At 29.5% G+C, this 16,633-nt stretch overlaps 1 protein-coding gene across 1 annotated transcript in view; it reads right to left on the reverse strand.

The window, feature by feature from the left end:
• LOC146993388 (homeotic protein ultrabithorax-like) overlaps positions 1 to 15,032 on the reverse strand; it is a 180,440-nt gene extending 165,408 nt beyond the window's left edge. Inside the window, exon 1 of the mRNA XM_035349894.2 lies at positions 14,815 to 15,032. The gene's annotated coding sequence lies outside the window, so the exon portion shown is untranslated. The remainder of the gene's footprint in view (positions 1 to 14,814) is intronic.
• Between the last annotated feature and the right edge of the window lie 1,601 nt (positions 15,033 to 16,633).

Here is a 16,633-nt window from a genome sequence, read left to right on the forward strand (position 1 = left end):
CACAATCAAAATTTATTAGCAGAAAGCATAATTCGGATTTTGCTTGAATTCGAATTGATCAAACATTTTATTTTCTTTTGATTGGTAAGGATCAAACAATACCTGTTCTAAAATTATTCAACAGTAACTTTACTTTATATCTCTTTTCAGTTCACTCACTTGGTTTACGTAAACGAAACATTTAAGTTAAAATCAACTATGTAGAATTGTGCAGCTGATTCCACAAGTTTAGCTATATAACAGTTTCTTTTTTGCATGTCTTACGGATGATACGTTTTTAAGAAGGAAATAAAAGAACCGTCGGATTTTAGTACATATTCAAACTAAACAAACTTCACTGGTTGGATGCAATTACTTTTAAGATCCTAATTAATTTCATTTTGAATGCAAATGATCAAACCAAAAATCAGACATTAAATGGTCAAACAAATATCAGTGGTCAAACAAATATCAATTAAAAGAACGGAAATGCAATTTTTGAAACGTTAAAATCATTTTAAACGGTTACTTAAGTTCTGACGAATTTCTTCATCAATGTAATGCATGATTCTATAATGTATTCCACATTTTACAATCAACGGATGAGAAGCGGCACATCAGTATGCAGCGAAATGGCACAGCGATATCGAAAAGGGAACATAAATATGTTTGGTATAACATGTACATAAAGGGAAATATAAACTTGTGTACAGCGATTAGATAACAAACCGCAAATTAGAACCATTTCAGAATCACTGCTATACTGATGAGGAAATCTTAATAGTACAAATGCTGCATGCAACTACTCATCAGCTCATCAGCTACTTATCAAGACTTCACTATTGTTGCAGAAGAATAGCTTCCTCGTTGTTCACCAGAACTGCATGCAGCTAAGCACTTAACTACAAAAATGATGTACTTTTGACAATTTATTTCCCCCATTTCATTCTACGTAAAAAAACGGCAAAGTAATTACAGTAAGAGTAAAAGAATAACAAAACCGAAAACTTTAGTAACTTTGTTTGAATTGCCCGTTTTTAAAACACTATTATCTCTCTTTTTGTTTTTTTGTTATATGGCCGAACAACAGACGTACTGTATAAGGAACAGAAATTAAACTAGAGATTTTAGATGCACATGAATTTGTTCAGAACGATGAAATTTTTTTTTGTAATTCGTATGATTAGATCCTACGAACTTATAATTATCATTATGTAATCTGAAAATACTTTACAAAAATGATTTATTCATAGATATGATTATTAAATTCAAGTTTAGAGAAGATATTTGCAACATATTCTTTGAAAATGACCGATGTACCTAGATACACATACTGCTGTTCAGATAATTAAGGAAATCATCACGTAAAGCATGAGGCTTCCCTAATGATTCACTAGCGGTTGAAGATTACTATAGCTTAAGAAACACTTGTAAAATAATCATTCAATAAACTAACAGGGTTAAAGATGCTATATGCACCCGAAATTCCTTTATAATAAAACAGTATTTCATATTAAGCATATCTTGCAACTCAACAAATCAAATGACCTAGACTAGTGCTTAGTGCTGAGTTGGCAACTAGTTTATTGATATCATTAAAGGAAAAAATTTACTTTTAGTACTGGGTAATTGCTCTGTTTAATTTAAATTTAGTGTCATGAAAAGCATACATAATTAGAAATGTGTTTCATTCAAAAATTTGCATTTACTTACAAATTTTCTGACATCGAAATGAGTGTTATTTTCTGAAACTTAAATGAGTCTTAACTGACTTTTGTCTACACTTTTGCGCTAGTTTGTTCTTAAAAAATCTTATCAGTGTAATAATGAATTAATCCTAATGATGAGTTCGTGCTGATAAAACTATTCCTTACTTCCCCCAAATGAAACATTGAAACAGCTGAAATGGTATAAGCTAACCGTTGAGTAGTTAGAATAATAAAATCCCCCAAAATACGCAAATTAAAATAGTGCATCATTTCCTTGTATTATCTTCTGCGGCTTTATAAAATATTGGCACTGAAGCATGGTATCTAGCTTATAGCCGTAGTTTACATAAGCAGGAACGAAATGCCCCAGAATTAATTTATATATGGGTTTCTTTTGCACATGAAAGTAGGACATTATTGTAACGTTACTCTGCTATAAAAGCACGAGATTTTTGTAAGGGTGAGGAGACGCACTACGATACCGCCACTATTATGCTTCCAGTATGGTACCGCCACTGTTAAGCACAACCGAAACCTTTAAGCAAATAGTACTTTACTGATTATTTTCTTAAAAGACAAAGTGAAATAAAAGCACACAATCTTCATGCAAAATTACTTCACATATATTAGCACCGACATTATTATCTGAAATAAGAGTATTACTTTGAATTTACATAGCGATGAAGGTACCCGTATGCGAAAGAAGTGAATATGCATGAATTTGCCGCGATCAGTCGATATCTTTATTAAATTAATAAAATGTGCAAACAAGATCTTGCATGCCGAGGTGCCGACGTTTTATGTCTTATGTTTGACTTGAATCCTAAGGCACTGATACCACAATTTAGGGTTGGAGATTCAGATTAAACAAACTCTCATGAAATGACCAATATTTTTGTGTCGGTTACAATTCTGCAGCTGCGCCTTCGAATATCCTTCCCCAATTAATTCGTATCAATCTGTATTTAAATGACAATCTTAAAATTAATGTTCAAGAGTAAAAGTATAGTTCTTTAATCAAACAAAAATTAATTAGACCATTGCTTCAAACTACGTTGGTTATTTTGATTTTCTGAAAAAAAGTATTGATTAAAAAATGATCTAATAGTATTTCTGAGTGGATGGGTTAAATTCGAAATATGAAAATAGCTTAACTCTTTCTTAAATGGTGTTCATTTTAAGTGGTTCCTAATTATTGAGAATAATATTTATTTTTCAGTTATTTCCGTACGTACGCTTAATTCAGTCGTTTTTTCTTACAGATATGAAGAACCATTTCCAGGTGCGTTTGTTTGCTGACTTCTTGGATGCATTTAGTCTGAAAGGAGACCTTAATTTTCAGGAAGACGGGACATTTATTAACGCCAGCTTAACATCAATGGAATACCTTAATGCGAAGGAAGCATTAACCAGAAAAATACTGACGCTATTTTATTTCTTTTAAACATTTTTATTTGATTGTGCATTGCAATTTAAATGATCCTGACCTTCTAACATACCGTGTTTACTCGTTTAATAGTCGCACTTTTTTCCTAATTTTTTATTGTGAAATTCTAGGTGCGATATTATGCGGGGAAATCTACTACACAATAGTGTACACCAGGGGTTTTCAACCGGTGGTACGCGTACCACTGGTGGTACGCAAGAGAAAAATAGGTAGTACGCAAAGAAGCAAAGTATTTTTAACTATTAAATTAAAAAATTAAAACTCAGCATCATGATTGAGTTTTTTCTCTAACACTCGTAAATTTATGCGATCTGAGCTTTGTTCAAGAGTGGTGGTGGTAGTAGTACTTGTAGTGGTGGTTCTAAAGGTTTTCAATTTTTGTTTAGATGGTACGGGTTAGTCAAAAGGTTGAGAACCGCTGGTGTACACTTTTGACGATTTTTTTTGCTTTAAAACAGGGGTGCCAGTATTACGCGAATAAATACGTTACATATAGGTATACGGTGGCAGACAATTCAGTGGTAACAAAGTCGGTGGCAGACAATATATAAATTAGTTATAACAATATATAAATATATAAATTAGACAGTTTAGATTTATTTAAATTTAAATATATAAATTAGACAGTATTAGATAAATTAGATAGTATTAGTATATATAAATTAGTATATATATATATATATACTAATTAGTATATATATATTAATACAATATATAAATTAGTCACCGACTTTGTTTCCGAAACACAGCATATGAGCATTTCAGTCTGTTGTTTAAAAAGAGACATCTTTAAGTATCAGATATTCATATTCGAGATACATGAATGGATATGTCCATCTTACTCAGCATTTTACCATCTCAAAAATAAAATTTATAAGATAATAAAATGAAATAAAAATAATATATGCTCCTAAATAGAGTAGACTGCAACTGAGAGTTACGGGCAATTATTGAATTCACAAAATGCGCGCGAAATTTTAGTCAAAGTGACGAATTTATTTTTGAATAGTAGAGTTACGTAAATGATTTCTGCGATTCGTTTATTTTATAAGCTATCCGCGATTTCCATAGCAAAAATTTTGAAATATATTGCGTCGCAAAACCGTTCATTAAATAAAAAATTTTAAAAGTTTTTTTATATGTACCTATTATTAATATTTAACTATATTTACCTTGCTTTAATATAAATCGGTGTGTTTTAGCTTGAATTTTCACTAGTTATTTGGCTTATCGTTAATGAAATTCAGATCTTTTCGAAATTTTAAATCTTACAAAAATTACTAGCCCAGCTATCTTTGAATTTTAAGTATAAGTATGAAAATATCTAGCCGTAATTTATTCAATATAAATTATTGGTAGGTATTTTCATATAAAAAATGTTACGGAAATTTATTTAAATAAGTTTAATCTTCTTATAGACGCTGAAAAATGAGTATTAAAAAAATTTGAGCTGGACACACGTGACTTCTTTGTACGGCCTACGACACGGCACATCAACACGATTTATTTGTACAGCCTATTAAATTATACACACGTTTTGCTGCAACAATAATATTGTTAGATATTTACAACAATAAACTGATATTAAATACTGCTAGATATTTACAACAATAAACTGATATTAAATACTGCTGGATATTCTTAACAATAAACTGATATTAAATATTGTTACATATTTACAACAATAAACTCATATTAAATATTATTAGATATTTATTGTTAGACTAATTCTTATCTCATATATATAGTCAAATTTCGTTATTTGTCGAAATTTCTTTTTTTTTTTTTTTTTTTTCTTTTTTCTTTCTTTCTTTCTTTCTTTTTTTTTTTTTTTTTTTTTTTTAATTTGACACTGTCAAAACATGAACGTTTTCGTCATTTAAAACACTTTTATAACTGGGAGTGCGATTTCGAAAATAAAAGCCGGGTAAGCACATTTATGTCGGATAAGGGGGTGGCTATATACGTTAGGTACTGCAGAGTGCAGTAAAAAAAAAGGAAGTACAGAACTAGATGTTATGGTAGTCCCATAATAACACAAAAATCACTCAAAAAGATTGTCAAAATGGATTCGGGATCGGCCAGAATGGATATTTCTATTAAAATATGTTACCCGAAATTTTTCGCGATTACAATACTTCTTTTACTCCGTACAAGGAAGTAATAACGGGACGTAGCCCACGAAAACAAGTACTATATGAATAGCAATTTACTCATTTCCTAGCTATTAAACACCTTTTTCATATCTAACGTTTTATTGGTTTAACTGACGACTATTTGTTGTCCAGGAATCTGTTAGTGAAAGTAGCTGTTATACTGACCTGTCAGTGGAAGCTATAGAAGAAATCTTGTATTAATTAAGAAACTAAATAATAATAAGAAGAAAGAAGAATTTTGATAGATTAAGCAGATACTAATTGAAGAATAAAAGATGAATCATTAGACATTAGAAATTTTAAGCCAAATTGAATTCTTTAATTTTTTTTTTTTTTTTTTTTTTTTGTCAACAGCAAAAAAAAAAAAAAAAGGGGGGGGGGGAGGGTAAAAAATGCCAACATACTGATACTAATATTTCCTAGTTTAAGCAGTAAGAGAGGACTTTCCGGTATAAATAGTCAGCAATTCGTTACATAATAAATAGTTACGGGAATATAGTATATGAAATTATCACGAATAATGGTTAAAATTCATAAAGTACATTAGAAGATTTTCATCGATTTTGAAATCATAGCAGATTTTGTTGTAAGAAATAGGATATACTTATTAGAAATTGATGCGATTCTTTCGCTTTTGTATTCATTGAAGCTGAGAAGCTGATTATTTTTTTTTAACCTGAAATGTGTTTTGAATGTATACGTTCAATTTTAAATAACTTTACTTGGGCGTCACAAGCACCGAAATAATGAAATTATGCACGTCATAAAGAATAGTTATATTTTGCGATTATTCCCATGTAGATAATTAATTACTCTTACAGTTGATATTATCATACAGATATGCAAAACAAATTCTTAACTTAGAAATGACAATTCTAAACTTAGAAATGAAGCCCAAAAGAAATGAGAGCTGAAGCTGTATGATAAGGGTGAAATGAAATCAAATTAGCTGCCTGGTATTTAAATGTAATAAAACTATCGGGCAATAGATTTGAAAGAAGACAGACAACTAAGATTTACGGCAAGTGCTTTAAGGGAAACCTGAAAAAGGTCAAAATGAAACTTTAAAACAAACGCTAATTGTAAGATATTTAAATAAGGAGTCTAATCTAAATCGTGTTTTTTATCAATAAATACAATTTTATGCTACTTTTAGCCACATTAATTTGCTGTATACTTACGGAATTAAGGTGCGTGGTTTTAAAATTAAGAACAAGTAAACTGTGTTAACTGTTAAATGAACTGTAGTTTATGCGAGCTTATTAATACCAACAACGTGTAATTATGTAATAATTTTCCCGAAATTTTTCATTTGGAATGTTTTTATTAAGCTTTCAGATTTTACAAATGTAAGGGTATATTAAACTCTTCACTCACATAATAATGATTATGACTAGGGTATTTCATACACTAAGCTGCTCTTAGTTATAACAAAGTTATATCGCAAAGTTTTCCTGCTTAAACTAATAAAAATCTGTAAAATGTTTCTAGGAGACAATTTTTCAACTATTAATACATTGAGTCAATTTTACTTTAACGTATCCATGATGAATGGGTGCGATTTCTTAAAATTACGTTCTATACTGTGTTAATTGTGGCATTAATTGTAGGTTTTATTCTGTATTGAAAATCTTAAGGTATAGGTACCTGTATTTAAAAAGTAATAATTTTGACATGCTCTGAGGAAAATTACAAAAGGAAAAATCTAAAAAATCAGTAAGGTCTGTTTGAGGAATTCAGATAATACTAAATTCTAAAAGAAAACTCATTTTTTTCAAACCTATCATATTTCTGACATACTACAGACAAAGGTTAATAATTGTTTATAATGAAAACTGGTACTTCATACACATAATACATTAGTAATCGGCTAGGTAAACTGAACCTGCTAATAACAAAACATTTAATTGGCATTTCACTTTCAATCATTCAATCTCTAGAAGGCTCTCATTTCCAGTTTATGTTATTAAAACAAATTTCTTTATTCCTTTACTTTCTTGTAATTTTTGATAGCACAAATGCTCTTTAAGCAAGGAAACAAACCAATTCAAACTAATAAGATATTGCAAACAAGAATTACTCCTCCCAGTAAAATATACCCTTGCGAAAAGCTGTATCATGCATCGAACAATTTAGTCAATGATATAAAATGTTGTTCCTATTTAGCTTTAAAATTGAGGAAACCTAGAGTCTCTGACTAGTTTTAAAACGGTATTAAAATCTGCAAGTTTGGATTATTTCGCCTTTGTAAGTATAACCTTTAACGATTTCTGTTCGGTTTGAGTTCAAGCTTCAAACATACTTTGTGATTAGGTGCCCAGTACTTTTCCTGCTGGGGAAAAAAAAAAAAAAAAAAAAAAAAAGGCAAACATCAAAACTACTAAATTTTCCCTCCAGTTTTTGTTTACATCTGCATTTTTGTCTTAAGACTAAAATTAGAGTGTTTTCTCTGATTACAGTTAACAGCTATTGATATTTAAAAGCGTATTTAATTTTCTAAACATTGCTTAGCCCTCCCCATTTGTTGGTAAAATTCTAAAAAGACATGGACTTGAAACTGAAGAATATATTCGATTTTATAAAAATCGAACATGAAAAGAATAGAATAGTGTTTGGATAATTTTTTCGACTGAAATTCGGATTTTAATAAATATTAATAGGCATTTCTGATTCGTAAATCAATTTAGTGCCCCTTTTTGTAAATCCAGTCTAAACAAATATTCTGAAAACTATGTATTTCAAACATAGGGATTTGAAGTTTTTTTATGGTACATTTGAAGAATGAAATACTGAATAACATTTATGTCTTATTTAGGTTTACAAAGTATATTAATGTCTATTAAAAATTTGAAGCTTTCATTCATTATTTTAATTCATTTAGTACGAGAATTTCTTCAATCCGCATTAATTCAGAAGAAGATTATACTGACAAATCACGTGATTATATATGCGGTGGACCAAATAATTAATGTGATGATTATTATGCATACTGCCCGATCGGGTGCTCGAATCATTACGCCTAATGCTGGGACAATTTGCATAATGATCAAAGATTGTTCATGATACAAATTACTCTGGCATTATGCATAATGGTATCATTAATTCACTTTATCCATAGCATATACACCGATAGTCAGGTGATAGACGATTGTTTAGTGCTGAAGCTTACACGCTGAATACTACTGAAGAACATAATAGATAACGATGTTTATTTTTCATGAAGAAATGTGTTCTACGTGAACATGACATATGCATCATAACAGATTTTAGAACTTCTCAAACAAGTTATCTTTGACTTATGTATATATATTAAAAGATTCAATAGCCAAATATCTATTATAAACTTTTACGCATGTTTGCTAAACATTATAATGTTCATTTTTCAGATAGAAGCTATCACCAAAGAAAAAAATGAGGCGAAAATATTGTGGACTATCAAGGAAATTCTGGTATTGAAAGGTAAATACTTTTTTTTTTTTTTTTTTTTTTTTTTTGCGTGTGAAATACTAAAAAATTGATTCAAATTAATTTTTGGAGCGGCGGGGGAGGGTAAAAGTGTAAAGTTTATTTTTCTGTACTGTGGATTTGCACTTTATTGAACAGAATAATCAGGTACTGAAAATCACTTTAATCATAAAAATATGTTATTTTCGGATGCCTCACTAGATTTAAGTCTCTATTACAAAAAAAGCTTTTAACTTTAAGTATATAAATGTTTCTTCATTTTCAAAGAACGCATTTACTGTGAAATTTCTTTTATCAGATTTACATTTTTCATTCCCTCTTAATGGCATTCTTTTACACACTCTGAACTCTTAACCGGGAGGTATTTTCTACTTTATGCCTATAGTTACTGAAGGCGTTTTTAAATAAATATAAAAACCCTCTTTTTGACGAGTGCATCTATCATTATTTGACATTGCTGTTTCAATAAAAATGTGACCTCCCATACACTAACCTGCATGTTACTTAAAAATTACACTTACAGATGAGTTTCTTGTTATTTCCATTCATATTAATAATAAATGTTTGGGGGTGTCGTGCTATATTCAAATGCACGTCATATAGTGCGTGAAAAAATTATCATATACCACTGGAAATTACTGCTTTGTGCAATCAGCAAAGCGTTCCGTAATTTAATTTATAAGTCGAAAGAAAACTTAATTTATAAATCGAAGGTACGTTAATTAAAAATTCAGATAGTTATCTAAAGTCAAAAAGAAGAAATGGCAAATAAGAGTTGATTGTTTCGGTTTCTATTAAGTTCTCTCTCCATTCCTTGTTATTTTTAATTATTGCAATGCTCTTAGTGTATGTAGCCTTTTTTTTTTTTTTCATTTAAAGCTTAATTTTTCATCAAATATCTTTTTTATAATACCTGATGACCCGTTAATTAAGTAAAAAGAAAATGTTTACCGAACATAGCAATTTTGTCCTGCATCCGTTTGCTGAAAACAAAAGGAGGCGGTCTTTATATTATTCGAGAGATTTTAGCTATTTCAAAGAGATAACAATTGGTTGATAAGTATTTATCCTTACTTCTATGACTTAATTTTTTTTTTATTTCATTGATAGACATAGGTTAAAGTTCCTATGAAATAGTGCAGTAGTATTTCAGTATTGAGATTTACTTCAGTAAAATATATTTTTAAAATGGCTGGCAAGAATATTAGTACGCAGAACGAATATATAATAATTCTATGGAAAAGTCTTTTTCATATTCAGTTTGATTTTCCAGGTTTCCAGGTGTTTAGAGTAGTTTTTTTATTGGTTAATTCCTGAACATCGAATGGAACCAAATCGTATTTGAACCAAATGTACAAATGTTCTTGTAAGGATCAAAATAGCTCTATCATGTTTGGGTGGGTAGAGTCAATTTCATAAATGTCATTTTGTTTGGACAGATAATATCAATCTGAATAATTAAGCTTTCATTTTGTGAGATAAAAACTGGAATTGGTTTTCCAAATTCTTCCTCTGTTTTAATAGACAGAACTGATTAAATAAAATTTTTGAATGAAAAATATACATTTAGTTAACATACCTAATTTGAATGTTTTGTACTTGCGTAGTCATGACTTCAGGAATTCATGAAACTGAATGAATATGCATACCACTTCACAAATAATTCTCAAATACGAAAATTTACAAAAGAAAAAATTACAATACTTTAACCTACAATGGAAGAAGTTTTATATTTACATTTGGTTTTTACATAAGATATGTAAATACCCTCTCTCTCTCTCCAGATATATATAATAAATTTATAGAAGGGAAAAAAATTAGAATATTTCATCTAGAATGCATGAAGCATTTTTTTTGCAGTATACATACACATATTTATAAAACAGTTCTAAAACATTTGAATTCAGATATTCCAAATAAGTAAAAAGTATTTTTTTACTTTGATAAAGCATTCAAGATATAAGCATTTTATGTATTTTACTCTAGTAAACCGTTAACATGATACTTTATCTCGGACTCAAACTTCACGCAAGCATTTTATTTTGTTTAACATGATACCATCTTGGGGTCATCTGCAATTTGTATTTGTCACGCACGATACATTTCTGCGTCTTTTCATCAGAATTTATAAAATGTCTCTATTTCACGATATCGTTCCCTTATCGTTAACGAACATATCATTTCAGCTGACTGAAAACTAAAATTGGAAAACTTTAGCTGTCTTATCTTTATGTATAATCCTGCACATAAACATGAATTTATATAATTTGTAAGACATAACCATCATAACTGCACAGTTATTGTGTATGATACACGCTTAGACGATAACCTATGATGGTTTGATCTATCAACAGCTAAATTAATAGACACTATCTGTTTATTGAACCGCGAAAATTTTGCACTTCCAACACAAGTTACTTTAACATGTCCGTACATTCTCATATACCTTTTAGCAAATGCTTATTACATTGAGGAATGGAAAATTGTATATTTAATTTTTCTACCAGATTGTACAATTTGCTTAAAAGGATTTCTGCTTTAAAATTTCAATAATGTCAAATGGAAATAAGCAGTAGTAAACATCACAGATGAAGAGGTGAGTTATCCAGATCTTCTTCAAGAACATAACATTCGCAAATAGAAACTAATGGCTTGTGAATCCAATTTGAGAAAAGAAAAGCAAAATGCAACATTACTAATGTAACGAATAGTATCTTTAGTTTTAAAACAATATTTAGCACTTGATTGTACACTTTGAATGTTTATTTGAGAAGTGTACCATGTATTGTAGTTACAGAGCTGTCTGATACTTCGAATTTGATGCACACTGATAGACAATTTTATTGATTTATTTATTATTATTTTTTGCCGTGTCTTTGGGTAAATGATTTCAATCAAGGCAATTAAAACTATTACAAAATATATAATGTTGATTTTCCATTAATAAACAGAGGAAATACAAAAACATTTTTGTCCATTGGCGAAACTGTTAATTGACAAATTGTAACTATCAATGACAGGACAACCTGTAATTATCAACGACACTCGTACTGAGAATAGTTACAGAGTTTGACCTGCTTTGATAGAATAAACTACCATCAGAATAATAATAGACTTGGAGCGAATTATCGCTTCTTCTGAAAAGAACTCTTGAAAAGGTTTAAAACAACATTTTTATCAAATTAAAACTTTAACATAAACGCAAAACTTGTGCTTGTGTAATTCAACCACCACTTGTGGCTGTGTAGCTTAAAGTAACAGTCAAATTCAACTTAAAACTAGTCAAAGACTACAAAAATCGATTTAACGCGTAGTTATCTCAAACTTTTCACCGGCGTAAATATTTAAATGTCGACATCGATAACGTAAAACCAAAGAAATACAATCTAATCAGAGCTAGGAAATTATAGTAATGTCGTCTCGAGAGACAGAAACACATCCGAAAGTCTCAGCTTAAGTACTCTCAAGCTAATTTGCATTCCAGTAGGAACAAGAAAAGTGAAAGTAAAGGCCGAAATTATAAATAACTGGTTACACAAAATAATAGTAACCTTACACAGTATTCAACTTCCACTAACGCAAAGACCTCCAATACTCTGTTTTTAATAATGCTGAATTTATAATAAAGTTCTCGTGAAGGAACCGATAACTAGATAGCTGTGAGAAATATTGTGTTTTAATTTTCTAGTATTGTGCTTGTGGCTTGTAGTGAAGTTTTGACAGCAATAGTTACTCCCCTTTTACCATATTTAACGAGAATATATAAAATGCTTCAGTAAGATATTATTAGAAACAGCCAAAAAATTTCTTGACATACCTAGGAGAAGAAAAATCAAACTCAAGTTACACGGATGTTGTTTTGGCTTGGAAAATGCAAAACTTTTGATTAGTTTAGTATAAAATCAAATTGAAAGCACCTGACGCTAAACTTCGACTACAAAATTTTAAAGAACTAAGTGATTCTGACAATCTGTCACTTATATTGCATTCGTTTAACAGATTCCTTCTGTCCAGTCATTTTAACATATATTGAGCGATGCAAATGAAACAGAGTATTTAAAATTTCCTAATTCTCCAAAAATTTTTTAAATGTATTTTCTACAACTAGTGGACTTTTTAAAAGTTAATTTGTAAACAATTTATTTTTTAAAGACACATCTTTGTAAACAATTTATACAAATGAATATCGTTCTTAGAAAATATGGCATTTCATTTTTAAGTAAATAGAAATTACACAATTTTATATATTCATATTATATGAACATAATGTGTTATTGAATAACACTGGATAAATGAACACTTTTAGATTTCTTATGATGAATTGCAGTTTCTCAGCTTCATGATAAATATCATTTTACAAAGGGAAAGATAAGTATATATATATATCGTTTTACATAGGGAGAGATAAAATAATATAATGATTAATTTATGTTACAGCAATTAAATAGTATTTTCTGTTAGTTTATTTCAGAACTAAACTATAGCGCAATGTGGTAAATAAGGACATAAGACTTCATTTTTATATGTTTTCAGCAGAAATTCTTTGTCTTCTTTAAAACGCTATGTAAACTAAACAACAGCACCTTTTGTGTACTGATACTATAGGTGTACATAAATAATAATAACAATAATACAATTCTGTTCAAGCAATGCTAAGAGATAAATATTTTTCATGGTTGAACTTAGTACCATATATAATATATAATATATTTTATACAGAGAGTTCATTCAGAAAGTTGTGTAATACGTACCACCAAGTATTACTAAATATCTTTTGATACTGAAAATCCTTATCTTCTCAAAATTTTTTACGCAGTTTCAAATTCTACTTACAAATACACGTAAAAACGACGAAAACAGATGTGTTTACTGATAGCTAAACGTCCATTTTAACACGAAATTCCATCGAATACGACAGGAATACATACACATGAGACAAAATCTCGCTATTTCTTTTACACAACAAGAACTTTATCTCAATTTAAGTATTTTTTTGAAGTATATAATATAAGACATAATAATTTAAGTAAAATGAAGCCCTTTTACATAAACCTACTATTATATAAATGGAAAATATTTCAGTTGTACTGAGGGAATTACTACGAGTTTTGTTTAAATTTAAAGACTAATATTTAAACTTACAATTATATTAAAATTGGAACGAAATGATGAAAAACAATTATTAACTTGAAATAATCGGTATGTGATTATTATTTGGAAATGTCCGTAAATCTTTAGCAATCTCTGCGTTTTTCTAAGAGGTAGTTTCACATATGCTACTCTTATAATATGACATTTATTAACATACATTATTTTGTAAAATATATAGAAACATGTAACCAGTTCCTTTAAAGCATGAATAAGTTTTATTTTTTTTTTTCAAAAATGTATCCATTTAATGTGTGTAGCACTTAATATTTGTTGCTTTCTAATAACATACAGTTTAATATCGCATATGCTTATGCAAACAGATATATATATTATGTACAATTAGTGTTTTTTTATCTAATATTTCCTTAAATACATAACATATTAATTCCTCATAGATAAATTATGAAGATTAACCTCTGATGTTAACAACTTTAAGATAACCAGACATTAATTGCAACATACAACAAAGAAATAGCTCTATGAAATATTGAATACAACTTTGTTTTGACTATATCACCTATAGACAATGAGAAGCATTTTACCGTTTTATACAATAATACTTTTTTATATATAACAATAATTTTCCCCCTCATTTTTTATGTATAAAATAAGACAAAAATATGAAAACAATTGGAATTCGAATAAATAAAGTCGAATTCTTTCTGTTACGTTTCTACTAATCAGTATTGCCCACTAACAATTTCAAAACAAAATAAGCTCACATTTTACTTTTTCGAAAAATAATTATGAATTCAGAAATTAACTATAGGTTGTAATATATGAAAGAAATCTTCTTAATTCCATTCAAGTTTAATATTTGCATTTCTAAACGAATGCAAAAGAATTTAGGCTTAGCATGCGGAAGTTTGGATCATAGAAAAGATGATGAAAAATCCCAAAATCTCACCTGGATTAGATGAAATAATTGAAAGGAGCCTGAAAGGCAGCTAATCCTCCCATTTGCAAATTGAGGTAGAGTTACAGTTTGTTTTGACCACTTTAGATGCCGATGAGGATGGCTGATCTTAAGGATGCGGCTCTCTTTCTTTGCCTTTGCAGCAGCCTCTGAGGTAGAATATCAGGAAGGCTTGTCCTATTCTAGCTTTAAAGAAAATAAACCAAGACTTAGTGCAACATCTCATCAAATAAAAACTTACTTTCGCCTATGTTATCAAGACATAAAATTGTTGATTACTGCTATAAAATGCCTTTATTCGCCCTCTGATTGGTCCAGTCTTGCTTTGGTTGATAGGTGGTGTCCGCCATGTTGTTGGTCCCGACCAATGGCAGAACTCGATGTGCAAGTAGGAAAGGAGGTTTGGCCGATCGCAAATTACAAATGAAATAAAGGGAAAATATTTTTTTACGAGCATTATGAAAAATAATTTAAATTTGAGGCATTCTTGAAGGATTGTTTTAGTTTCTTAATAAGACTTCAGCAGTTTTGGGTTTCGATATATCTGGCAAAGTTGAGTTTTTGCTAAACTTAAGTTTTGATTGACAGGCTTCTGAATAGATAGGTAATGAGGTGGATATTAAAGTGGGCGGTCACATACCAGCGGCCATCTTGAATGGTTAACAAGGTATGGTGAGGGAATGTCAACTTCCGGTTAAGGGTCTGAACGGTGTCGCCGCCTTTGTACAGCACGACAAAACTTTCCAAGAGCAATTCCAGTTTTTTTTAAGTTATTTTTAAGGAAGGGAATAATCAGATAAAGATGCTAGTTAACTACTACTTGACTTTCAAGCATTGATCTTTGCAGAAAGAATGTTGTCAAAAATTAGACCACATGAAACAGTTATTTCCGTCAACGGTATTTTTTACTGTCATATAGCTTGATTGACAATTGTTTAAATAGTGATGCAGGACATAAACTAAGTTTAATAGTCCATAAACATTTTACGGTCTTCTTTCCTTGTGTGTATCAAGCTTCTCTGAGATCTAAACTGCTTTTATTTTTGACTAATGAATAGGAATCTTTAGATAATGTTCTGTTTTCACAAATTGTCAATGATTATTGAATTGGCATGACACATAAATAAGATGGAAATGAACATCTTGTGTTCATTCTTTAGGAACATCTTGTTATGTAAGTAAAACATTTTTTACTGTTGAGCAGTTGGAACTGAGCACAAAACCTAAAATTTCCTTTTAAAACTCTTGTGTGATGAAAATTATAATTTGTGTGTTGTGACATAAATTTAGGAATTTATTTGCTAAATTTTAATTCTTGCGCGATAAAATTTCTTTCGTAATTTTCACACCTTTTACTTGACTGGAAAATACCAAACTGTTGAAGTGTTCATAAAGTAAAAAAGCATAGGTTTTATTATGAATATACAGCAGCTCCTTCTCGTCAAATAAAAATGAGTGAATTTACACATTCGATTTGTTTCGCAATAATTTAAATAATGTTAGCTGCCATATTACTTACAAAGAAATGTATACCAAAATGGCTACTTAAAATAATTGCAACTTGGTTTAAAAGCTAAAAGTAACGATATAATTTTTTAATAAATTATGCCTTTTTTTACATCAATAAAACTTACATTTATTATGTATTGATAGATCAAATAAGCACGAACGACCAATTTATATGGAAATAACTTCGAAATACTCTTAAGTGCGAGTCTTTTTTTATACTTCGTAAACACTTTTTTATAGAAATGTATCATGACACATGTTATTGAATAAGAAAAATTAGTGGTGAAAAATGTTTAAGATA

This window comes from Stegodyphus dumicola, chromosome X1 (assembly GCF_044657685.1).
Source record: "Stegodyphus dumicola isolate Sdum_Otavi_A_Nest chromosome X1, ASM4465768v1".
In the NCBI taxonomy this organism is placed as follows: domain Eukaryota; kingdom Metazoa; phylum Arthropoda; class Arachnida; order Araneae; family Eresidae; genus Stegodyphus; species Stegodyphus dumicola.